The following is an 11,893-nucleotide window of genomic DNA, read 5'->3' on the forward strand; positions in this document are numbered from 1 at the left end:
AACATGACTTGACAACAATACCCTTTAAATAATTTCAAACAAATTAAAATTGTTTCGGTTTTCTCTATCCCGCCATCTAGATAAAAATTTTAAAATTAAATCTCGATTTTTCTCTCTTATCAAATATTGTCTGTCTCACCATCCAACTCTTTTTCGTTATCCCAAAGAGCAGCGATGACATTAAGGTATGTGTTTCAGGTTCTTAGGTTTATTGGTTTATATTCATAGAATCCCATAGTTGAGAGATTGAAATTAATTAGACATAGTTGTAAATTAGAACACTGTATGACTTGGGCAACTTAAACCTAGCTATGAGCAAGTAAATCAATTAGTTATTAGATATTGCATTACTGGTTTTTAGGCATTGCATGACTTAATCGTTGTGTCTCTGGTTTGTAGGCATTGCGTGATTGATTTCTAGGTAATGCCTAAGTCATACAGTGCTAAAAAACTAGTCATACAATGCCTTACTAACTAATCACGTAATGTCTATCAACTAGTCACGTAATGTCATATCAACCAGTCACCAATATTTAAAAATCAGTCACGTAATGCCTAAAAACTAATCACGCAATACTTAAAAACTAGTCACGCAATGCTTAAAAATCGATTACGCAATGCTTAAAAACCATTAAAACTTATGAATTCCATTTAATAAAATAAAAAACTTCAAACAATACATCATATTCTATTAAATAATATAATCAACAAATATGCCTACTTGGGGAAGAGTGCTCAAAATGCTTAAAAGTTTTTCTTCATGTATCAAAAACCACTCCAAAATACTTAAAATGTTTAAAACGCTCAACGATTGTTCTTCGTGTATCAAAAACAACTTCAAAATGCTCAAAATGCTTAAAAAATTTTCTTTCTGATAAGGAATACTTTAAAGATGAATTGGTCTAGTAAGGAAATGTCAAAGGATATGAGTCGGTTTGAGGCGCAAATCTAAACATATGGGTCGGTTTCATTGAGAGTAATTTTATCCAACATTAATTTTTTTTGGCTAAAAATAGTTAAAATTGTAGAGAAGGCTATTTTCAAAAACACCTTATTTAAAACAAACCCTTTAAATTATATTAAGACAACCTTAAAATTACTTTTTAAGAAACAACTAAAAAAATGTCCCTTCATATTTTATGAAGTACTTAGTAGGTTTGGGAAGCTAGTTCAGAGGAGGTTACCCAGCTCGTTGTTCGATCATAATCCGATTTGGTTAGGAGAGGTGGGGATGGATTGGGCACCAAAAACTTTTAGGTTTTTTAATCATTGGCTCGATGAAAGCACCTTTAACTCCATGTTCACGAAAGCGTGGGAAAAGGTAGGAAGAGGAAGCGTGCTTTCTAAAGGTGTTTGGGGAAGATTCAAAGATGTTAAATTGAGGATTAGAGAGTGACAACGGCAGGAGCTAGGGAATTCATGGAGGAAGATTGAGGAGATTGAATTGACTACACAGAGAGTCGAAGAAGCAATAGTTAGGGGCTAGGACTAGAGGGATATTGTGAGAAACAAGAGAAGTGAATTATGGAAACTCCACAAGGATGAGGAAAGGGAATGGCATTAAAAATCGAGGGTGAAGTGCACTCCATGTGCTATATTGAAGGTGATTGAAACACAAGGTTTTTTTCACTCGATTGCGTCCTCGATGAAAAATCTTGAACCATTCCTTTTCTTTCTTCGATTTAAATTCTTTTTATTATCAAAATTTTGAAAAAGAAGATGAGCAAACCAAAAACATCGTTGTGCTTTTGTTTCTCTTAAAAAAAGTGCTTTTGCTTCTCTAAAAAAAAAACCAAAAATATCGTTTTGAATGGTTAAAGGATATGAGAGAGTTAAATAGGCACTATTTTGAATGACGTGAAATAGAAATCGAAAACATTTAATTTATCTGAAAAGATTTTAAAGATGTTTTTATCAAATTATAATAAAAATTAGATAAAAATAATTAATTTTATATTTAAGATTATTGTTGAAATGAGCTTATAAAATTAATTATTTATCACAATTTGCTCTTTATCATTATCTCTTAGTTATTTTGTAAGTTATTTAGTAATGAGTCACTCAAAAGTCTTTTCTTCCTCATTTCTTTGTGCAATTATTACTCAAAAGTCTATTCTCCCTCTTTTCTTGTGCAATTACTGTAGTTAGTTATTACAATAATTAAGCCACTTCAGAGGTATTTCTTAGGCTAGTACAATTATTTGGGTAAAATGTCAATATCTTCTATTTGTCTCTTTTCTTTCCAGTTGTTTCTCAGTAATTTTTCATCTTTGTTTATGGGAAGAGCACGATAGTCAAGTTTTCGTTTCACATTGCAATTTGATTAAAAAATTAATAATTTTTGAAAAGCTTACAATAACAATGCTGTTATGATCGATCTGGGAATGTTGCTGGTAAAAACACCAAATTTCTTTCCCAAGTTGCAACGATGAAAGAAAGGTCAAGGAGAGAACTACATGTAAACGACCCGTGGGAATTTTAAGAAGAAATGAGATTATTATAGCCAAAGTGATGGCAAACCACGGGTAGTGGTCAATGACTGAATGTACTCCAAAAACCTTCTTTTTTCCTTTTTATTTCATGATCGTAATACACCGAAACATTTCTATCATTAATAAATTGCTGGTTTATCCAAAAAGGAAATAATAATCATACTCTGAAACTTTCCTGCCATTCAAGGGTTTACTCTTCGTGATAGACACGTATTTGGAATATTGAAAATAAGAAGGGGAGAAATAGCTTAACCGGCTACTTTGTGGAATTACAAAAGCAAAAAAGTTTTGGAGAAAACCCACTTTTAAATTACTAACCTGAAAAATTGAAAATTTGGGAAGCTCAAGTTCGAGATCAATTGAAAAATTGAAACCTCAAACTCTATTAAAGTTAATTTTTCATACTAAAAATTAATTTTTAAAAACATATTAGAATGTTTATTTAGTTTGATTAGACTAGAATGTCAAAGTAAAATTGATTAATTATAGATAAATGTACAATAGAAAAAAATACTGTATAAACAGGTATTATATCAAACTTATAACTATAATATGCTAGCTTGAAAAAAAATTAAAAAAACTAATTGAATCTAAAACCACTAGTGTTAATTACTAAAATATTAGAATCTCACTCGTTAATTTGCTAATTTTGATCACGGGCCTTCTGCTGTTTTGTGGATTTTCTTTGTTCTGTGTGGAGAGGGGCTTTTTCTGTCTTGTGCTATTGTGGGATAAAGGCCGTCCGCTCCTTATATTTGTCTTGATGTTGGGTTAGGTATGTGAACCTGTTCGATTTTGTGTTGTAAACGGGTTGGTTGTTTCTCTGTGGTTGTAGGTGTCGAAGGAATGTTCAAGTCCTCTGGTTTTCTGCCCCACAAATTGTTGGTTTTTTTGAAAAGTTATATTTTATTGAGATCTCACAAGTTAGTGTACCAATAATAGACAAATGACAATTTATGAGAGTTGAGGTAAATAATGCCGTAAGAAATGAGGACAGTGGATTTGGGTTCGGTGCTGAAGTCTTATGGTCACGAGTATTTAAGGTGTTCTGCAGCCAGAACTTTTTTGGATTTTTGCCTAATGATCAATTTTTTTATCATCACTTAGGCTATGCCAAGATCTTGGATCAATCTTCGTCATATTTAATAAATAAAAACGTTTGATTGTGAAAATTTCTTTTTTGCTAATTTTTGTTTTTAAATGGCAAGGATATTTTATTAAAAATTAATTTGCTACTCGGATTTGATCTCGACTTGACATAGAACACGTCAGATTGAGTAGCTAATCAGTGGCCTAGCTAGAGACTAAACTTCGGCAGTCTCTTGTCTACATAAAAAACACATTTCATTGCGCCGGTCACCTTTCCGGTGGTCAAGGAGGAAAAAAAATAAAAATAAATTATTTATAAATTTTTAAAAAATTAATATTTTATATTATTTTATTCTAAAAATTTTCTCTTGTCTTCTCTTATTCTCTTGNAAAAATTAATATTTTATATATAATTTAAATATTATTAATATTAATTTTGATTAAAATATTAAAATATTACGATATCAATATTTAAAATATTAAAATATTAAAATATTAATATTTATTTATTAAATTATTAATATATATAATAAAAATATTTTTATTTTTTTATTTTTTATTTTTTTTATTTTTTATTTTTTTTATTTTAAAATTATTATTACTTTTCAAACACTGTAATAAATCATAATAATTATTTTTTTTATTTTATTCGTTATATCAAATTACGTAATATCTATTTTATTTTATTCTTATCTCATTTTATTTTCACGTAATAATTATTTTATTTTATTCCTGTTTATTCCGTGAATCAAACCTATTATAAGATTATCTGCTTTTCTTTAATCCTCCCACTAATTAATAAAAAAAATACATCGTTTATTATGTCAAGTCACGTGTTACATATGTTGATTCTCATGTTATACTTTATCTACGTATCTAGACTCTACTCCATCAGCCTTTCTATATAAAGGACCTCAGCCAGAACGGTCCACACATAACCAATTACTTCAAGAAATGGAGTGCAATAAGCTTCCTTTTCTCTTCGCTGCAATGGCGGTGGTACTTCTAGCCACGGTGACTCCAACTGCATTCGCTGCTCGTAACGAAGTTGTGCCTTTCTCTGCCAACGCTAATGCCAAGATTAGCATTAGGAACCCATTCGCCAACATTTTCATGGTCGGTATTTCCGCTGAAAAATGTCTCGGTTTAGGTGAATCATGTAGTACTCTCACGGCTTCTTGCTGTAGCGGTTGCGTGTGCTTTCCTGCAGCTGCAGGGCTTTGCATCGGGACTTGTGCCTAGAGGGTCCGCAGTTCCAAAGATAAACAGTGGTATCAACGCTTTCTAATTGAATAAAGATATTCTTGTGTCCTTTGTTTGGTTTGTCTGCTGAAAAATGCAAGTACTCTTGTTATCGTTGTTGTTGTAAGATTTGATATCCACTGTTGTCGTCAGTACTCTTGCTCTTGTAATGTTAAATTACCTATATGCGTTATTTCGAGTGCGACTCTGCTATTGACGTATCCTGGGCGCTAAACATCAATAGCAGACCATGGGATAAGTGGCACCCTTTTAATTAAGGAGATCGACAGCCTCTTGTAGTCTATTGGTGATGTTGTCTTTGTCCATACACTAATCGCAGATGCACCAGCCAAGTATAGAGTTGATAGAGACTATGTTCTCTTACTATTAGATATACTATCCGGTTCTGCCTTATTTGTAGTTGGATTATGTTCTTTGCTAAATTTGTTTATGTCGTGGCAAATGTTTCAAAACCCACAAGGTGATTTCAGGTGCATGAACCATGAGGGGTAGATCTCAGCGATGCCCTTACACTGTATTTTTCAGTGACATATATAAATAAATCTTACTTTTGGCTGAGGGAAAAAAAAACTATATGTTATTCTTTTTTTTTCTCAATAGAAGATTTTATATTTATATATTATTCCTAGAAATCTTACTATTTTTCGAAAATGAATGGTGAAAGGGCAACTATGGATCAATTTCAATTAGGCACCTAATTCTAGCATTAAAGACAAAGCATGGAAAGGAAGATAAATTAACATAGAAGGGAGTACTCTATCAGTCTATCTCCCTTGTCAATGCTTGGATCTCTGCTCTTTAGTCAACTTCTTATCACCATCAGGGGTGGAGCGTCCTTTCACAATAGGGGTTGCGGCCCTCTCAAAAATTTAAAAATTTTTTATATACTACATATATTTTTAATAAACTCTCAAAATAATTTTTTATTAAATCATTAATAAAAATAAAAAATAATAAAATGACCTTACAAATCTATTTAACTTTATCTTAAGTGTTAAAATTTTCTCAACTCTTTTAAGTTCCTTCATAACTCTTTCCATCTCTTTCTTTGTCTCTTTTTCTTCTCTTTTATCTTTTCATTGTGAAATTATAAAGAGGTAAAATTGTTTTTATCTTTATTTTTCTATTTATATTTATTTAGTTTTTTCAATTCTATTCTATTTGGTCATATGTTATAAGTTTTTATAATTTTCTTCAAATTTCTATAAACCATTAATCATATTCATTTTTTTTTGTAGTTCTATTTTCTACTTGTCATGTTCTTCTTTTTTTTTTTGTTATATGTTCTCATTGTTTTAGTTTTTAAATATTAAAAAAATATTATGTAATTCTCAAGTATGAGTTGTAGTGTTGTATTATTGATTGTTGCTTAAATTTTCACCAATATATAATTTTTTATTAATCTTGATTAAATAAGATATTTTTTATGTGTTTTATGTTTTATACTTAGTTGAAAGGCAATTATTTTTGAATATTTAATCTTTAAACAATACTGATTATATAAGAAAAAATTATTAATCTTGTATATTATTTTTAATTACTTATATTTTATGCATTATTCCTTTTTGTCTTTGGCCTTTCTAATAAAAACTGGCTAACTCTGCCCTATTGACCATATAGTAAAACCACTCCCAAATCCCAATCCATACTATCATCCTTGGAGCTCACCATTTCTCAGATTTTCTCTTAATAGGAGGGAGTCATCAAGGAAAAACTCGTTTCTTTGGTTTGGTAGGAGAGAAATAGGAGGGAACAAACATGAGTATATTTGCTTCTTTTCCTTCCATCCAAATTCAATGGTTGCAAATTGGGAGGAAAACCATTTTATACTTAAATTAATAATTTACCCAATCTCTTTCTTCCCCTTTATTTTTCATCTTTCATACCCAACACAGGGAAGGAAATATGATTTTCCTTGTCGCTTCCATTTTTCTTTCCCCACCTTTTCCCCTTTCCTCCATCTGCTTCCTTCTTACCAAACATAGTGTAAAGAATGGAATTTGTCCCTTATCATTCCCTATTTAATTTTTTTTCTTCCAATTGACTCTAGTGCGTTCATGGTATTTACATTTATTCTACTTGTATTTATTATCATGTGGTTGTACGCGAATATTTACTTTTTGCTTGAAGTAAAATCTATTGTCATTGTATTTGTTATTTTTTTAAAAATTTAAAAATATTTTTTATTAAAAAATGTTAAAAATACATTTTTTGTTCAATGATGGATATTTTAAATTTGATGATATCAAGTCAAGAGATTAATTTTTTGCTCACGATTATTAATTTTTTAAAAAAGTTTTACTCAAAATTTGTTCTTTAAGGTTAAGGTTTAAGGTGACATAAAAATTTTTTTGACTTAATTGCTATATATTAAAAATTTTAAATTTTTTTCTCTTTTCTATCAAATATTTGAATTTTATTAAATATCAAAGTGATACAAATTAAGTTTTAAGTTTTTTCTTCTTTGTCAAATATTAAATTTTATTAAGTATAAAAATGAATTTTATTAAGTTTTGAAAGGGAAGATGAGCAGAATTTTTGTAGAGGGCACTTGTAACATCTTAAAATAATTCTATAAGATTAGGTTTAATTTTTTTTAACTGTCGAATAATGGTGTTAACAGTTATTTGACCAAAAACATCATTTTGAAAGTAAAAAAATTAAAATATATTTTTAAAATTATTTTAAGGAGATTTTTTAAATTTTATCCTAATTGCGTGCATTTTGCACAACATTTTTACTTTATACAATTGCAGTGGTTTACTTCTTTTATTTATAAAGTAAGCTTGCTTTTTGAAGAAAAAAAAAAGTAGCTACTGATGGCCGTTTTTGAATATAGTTTATCATCAATGAGACAATTTTTTTAAACCTTAAAAAATAAAGTGTTTTTAAAATAATTCTCTTCTTAATTTTAACTGTTTTTAGTAAAAAAGAAAGATTTTTGGATAAAATTACCCTTAATGGAACCTTTTCATATTCAAACATACTGGAAAAAATGTTGTTATAAGTTATGTTGAAATAAAGTTGTTACACGCCATGTTCAAAATGTTGTTACACACCAGTTGAAAAAATGTTGTTATATGCCATGTTGAAAAAAATTATTACACACCATGTTGAAAAAAAATTATTACACATCATGTTGAAAAAAAGTTATTGCACATCATGTTGAAAAAATGATGTTGTTACACGTCATGTTTAAGATGTTGTTATATATCATGTTGAAAACAAAAATTGTTATATGCTATATTGGAAAAAAAAGTTGTTGTATATCATGTTGAAAAAAAAAGTTTTTACACATTTTGTTGAAAAAATGTTGTAGTCATCGCGTAAAGCCTCCACAAACAGTAGAGAACATCTTTCCAGCAAAGCTCTTGAACATTTTCTTTATGAAATAATTAGGAAGTAACATAAAGTTTTGCAATTCATTTACAAAATCATCTGACAAGGACTTTTTTAGAATTTTTTATGAGATTTTACAAAAACAATGATGGATGGAAACTACAAAAACGCAAAAACCATTTTCTTCCCTGTAATTCTTTTTCACATTCTTATTTCTTTTTTTTCACTTCTCTTTATTTCGATTTTGCACCAAATTTAAAAAATTGAAACCTTTTGTTTATTTCAAGATTGATGGAAAATTTTGAACCATTCTTTTTATTTCCTTTGCAACCAAAACACAAAAACTGTTTTCTTCCCTGTAATTATTTTTCACCTTCTTCTTCTTTCTTTATTTTTTCTCACTTCTCTTTATTTCAATTTTACACCGAGTTTGAAAAAATTGAAACTTTTTATTTATGTCAAGCTCGATGGAAAATCTTGAGCCATTCCTTTCCTTTCTTCTATTTAAATTCTTTTTGTTATTAAAATTTTGGAAAGGAAGATGAGCAAATCAAAAACATCATTTTGAATGGTTAAAGGATATGAGAAAGAAATTGAAAGCACCATTTTGGATGACGTGAGAGAGAAATCGAAAGCATCTAATTTATCTAAAAAGATTTTAAAGATATTTTTATCAAATTATCATACAAATTAAATAAAAATATTTGATTTTATATTTAAGATTATTGTTGAAATGCTTATAAAATTAATTGTTTATCACAATTTGCTTTTTATCATTATCTCTTAGTTATTTAGTAAGTTATTTAGTAAGTATATTAGTAATGAGTCACTCAAAAGTCTTTTCTCCCTTATTACTCAAAAGTCTTTTCTCCCTCTTTTCTTGTGCAATTTCCTTAGTTATTTATTACAATAATTGAGCCACTACAAAGGTATTTTCTTATGCTAGTACAATTATTCGGGTAAAATGTCAATATCTTCTATTTGTCTCTTTTCTTTCCAGTTGTTTCATAGTAATTTTTCATCTTTATTTATGGGAAGAGCACGATAGTCAAGTTTTCGTTGCACATTTGTCGTAACGTACGGGTCCGAGAACCTGTCCTCCAGACGAGGGCGAAAATTAAAATCCGGTTAGGAGTCACCACCAATCTTTTTTATCTAAGGTGTGATTGGTCACCTATTAACCCGATTCTAATCGACGAAGTCCTAAATTAATTTTAGGCCCGTCGAAAGAACGAGAATTGGTCTACATTTTTAGAGATGGGTTCGTGAGTGCGGTTACGCACGGAGAAGGGTTAGCACCTCCATGGCGCCCGTTCCATGAACGGTACCATTTAATCTTAAGTTATCTTAATATAGCCTACTTTTAATTTAATCCCTACTTGTTAATTAAATTTTTGTTAAATTGACTGACTGAGAGTTTTTATTTGTTTGGTTTTACGTATGCACATGATGCAAGCGTGAAATGATGTCATGACTTGTTTATTTTAAATGATGGAGTCGGTAATCTTTTATTGGAAAATTATTCGAAGACCATCCCAACGCTTTGGTGAAGTCTCGAAATTCTCCTCACCTAGAGATATCTCTGGAAGAACTCGTCTCTACAAGCTCCTCGGAGAAATCCCATCATCAGGACTCCCGCACCATTTGCAAGGTAAATATGGCATGCTATGACAGGATAAAATGATGATATCTACATGCACGCGTTTATTGATTTAGGTGATTTATAATTCACCCAATTATGTGTTTAAAAAATTTTGGATTATTTATTATTATTTTTTTATTTTTATATATATTTTAGTTTTTGGTTTTCTATTTAAATCCATATTCGTTGTTGGTTAATTTTTTAACTTGATTACAAAGCTTATCTAATAAATAATTAATTAATTTTTTTAACGATTGAATTAACTTTATTTAGTAATATTTATTTAAGCTCATTAGCTAATTAATTCGAATGTAACAAAATTTTCTTACATATATTATTTTTAACAACGACTATTTGACTTAATGGGTTTTGAAATTTAGAGTTCAGATTTATCCCAACGCTTCGGTGAAAATCCGTCTCGAACTTCGCACTCGAAAAACATCCACCCGAAAGAGGCAACTCTTTGCCCCTTTTAGGTGGTAATACTCAAATATTTGTTCTAATTATATTATTTATTATTATTTATTTATTTTTCATTTATTATTATTTTTTAAAAAAAATAAAAAAAATATATTATATATATATATACGTTCGCATCATGAATTATTATTATTATTATTTTATTATTTGCAAACCTTTAAATATATTTATAATATTAATATTTTTTATTCACTTATTATCGTTATTGTTATTATTTATATATTTTTATTAAAGCTAAGCAAACAATTAAATAAACTGGATAAGCCCAAAACAACAAGCCCAAATCCACAAGAAACGGGTAAGGCCTCACCTTGCTTGGGGTAGAATGATGGCCCAAGTTGTCTGGGCTACACAAAGGTCTCCCAAGCCTGTTTCCTTGGTCCATCTGGCCCTCTCCTAAACGCGCCGTTTTGGGGCTCCGGGGACTCCCTCAAACGACGTCGTTTAGGCGTTGATCTTTTGAATTCTTCACTCCACTGAAACGACGCCGTTTAGACCCTAAACTCGGGTATATAAATCCCGTTTTTGGCCTTTCTTCTCATTTTCGAATTTCATTTTCTCTCTCTAGCTGCACCCTCTCTGCCTTCTCTCTAAAAACCTTCTTTCCTCTCTTCGCCGACGCCGACGTCTTCCCCTCTTTTCTCCCAAATCTCTCGCCGGCTTCTTCACACTCTCCCTAACCTCGAAATCCCCCTATTATTCTCCAAAACCCATAAATTGGATCTAGATCTACTCCTCTAAATCGCCTCTGATCGATTTCCCTTCACCGATTCTTTCCCCGCGCCGACACCTCCCCTGCTACCGTACCCTTTTCTCGGTTCACCGCTAACCAAACACACCCACACAGATCGATTCTCTTCCTCTCACCCATTACCCGAACCCCCTTTTGTTCAAACACTGAATTAATTTTGGCTTTCTTTTTTGTTTGGGTTTTTTCCTGATTGCTTTTTGGTTGATTTTTTTGTGTGGCTCGGTCTTGCTGCTGGTAGATTTAGGATTTTTTTTTATCTGTGTTCTTGCCCCTTTTTTTGGATTTTGCAGGTAGTCTTTAAAGAGTCGGGTTATCCAAAAATTTGGACAACCCGGCGAGGGGGTTCTGGCACCAGGGAGTTGGTGGCCAGAACCCCATCATACGTGGTGGTTGGGGATACGGCCAGCCATCCCTTTTTTTTTATATATTTTATATATTATTTTATATTTTAGTTTATTTTATTATAATTTAAATTTATTTATTTATTTATTATTATTATATTTTTTTTAGGTGTCTACAGTTGCCCCTTTTTGTACATTCTTGAGAATCAAGGATAGTGCAAAGACGTAGACACCACATTTGGCTTATCTCGAAGCCAGTTGGTTTAACCAAATCGATCTAGACTCGACTTATCTCAAAATAAGTTCGATTTAAACAAAAATGAAATTTCTAGACTTGATATGGGCTTGATCCATATTATAACAAATTCAATTAAAATTCCTAGATTTAACCTAGGCTCGACCTATCTCACAACAGGTTCGATTTAAACAAAATTGAGATTCCTAGACTTAATCTAGGCTCGACCTATCTCACAACAGGTTCGATTTAAACAAAATT

This window comes from Theobroma cacao, chromosome 5 (genome assembly GCF_000208745.1).
Source record: "Theobroma cacao cultivar B97-61/B2 chromosome 5, Criollo_cocoa_genome_V2, whole genome shotgun sequence".
Lineage (NCBI taxonomy): Eukaryota > Viridiplantae > Streptophyta > Magnoliopsida > Malvales > Malvaceae > Theobroma > Theobroma cacao.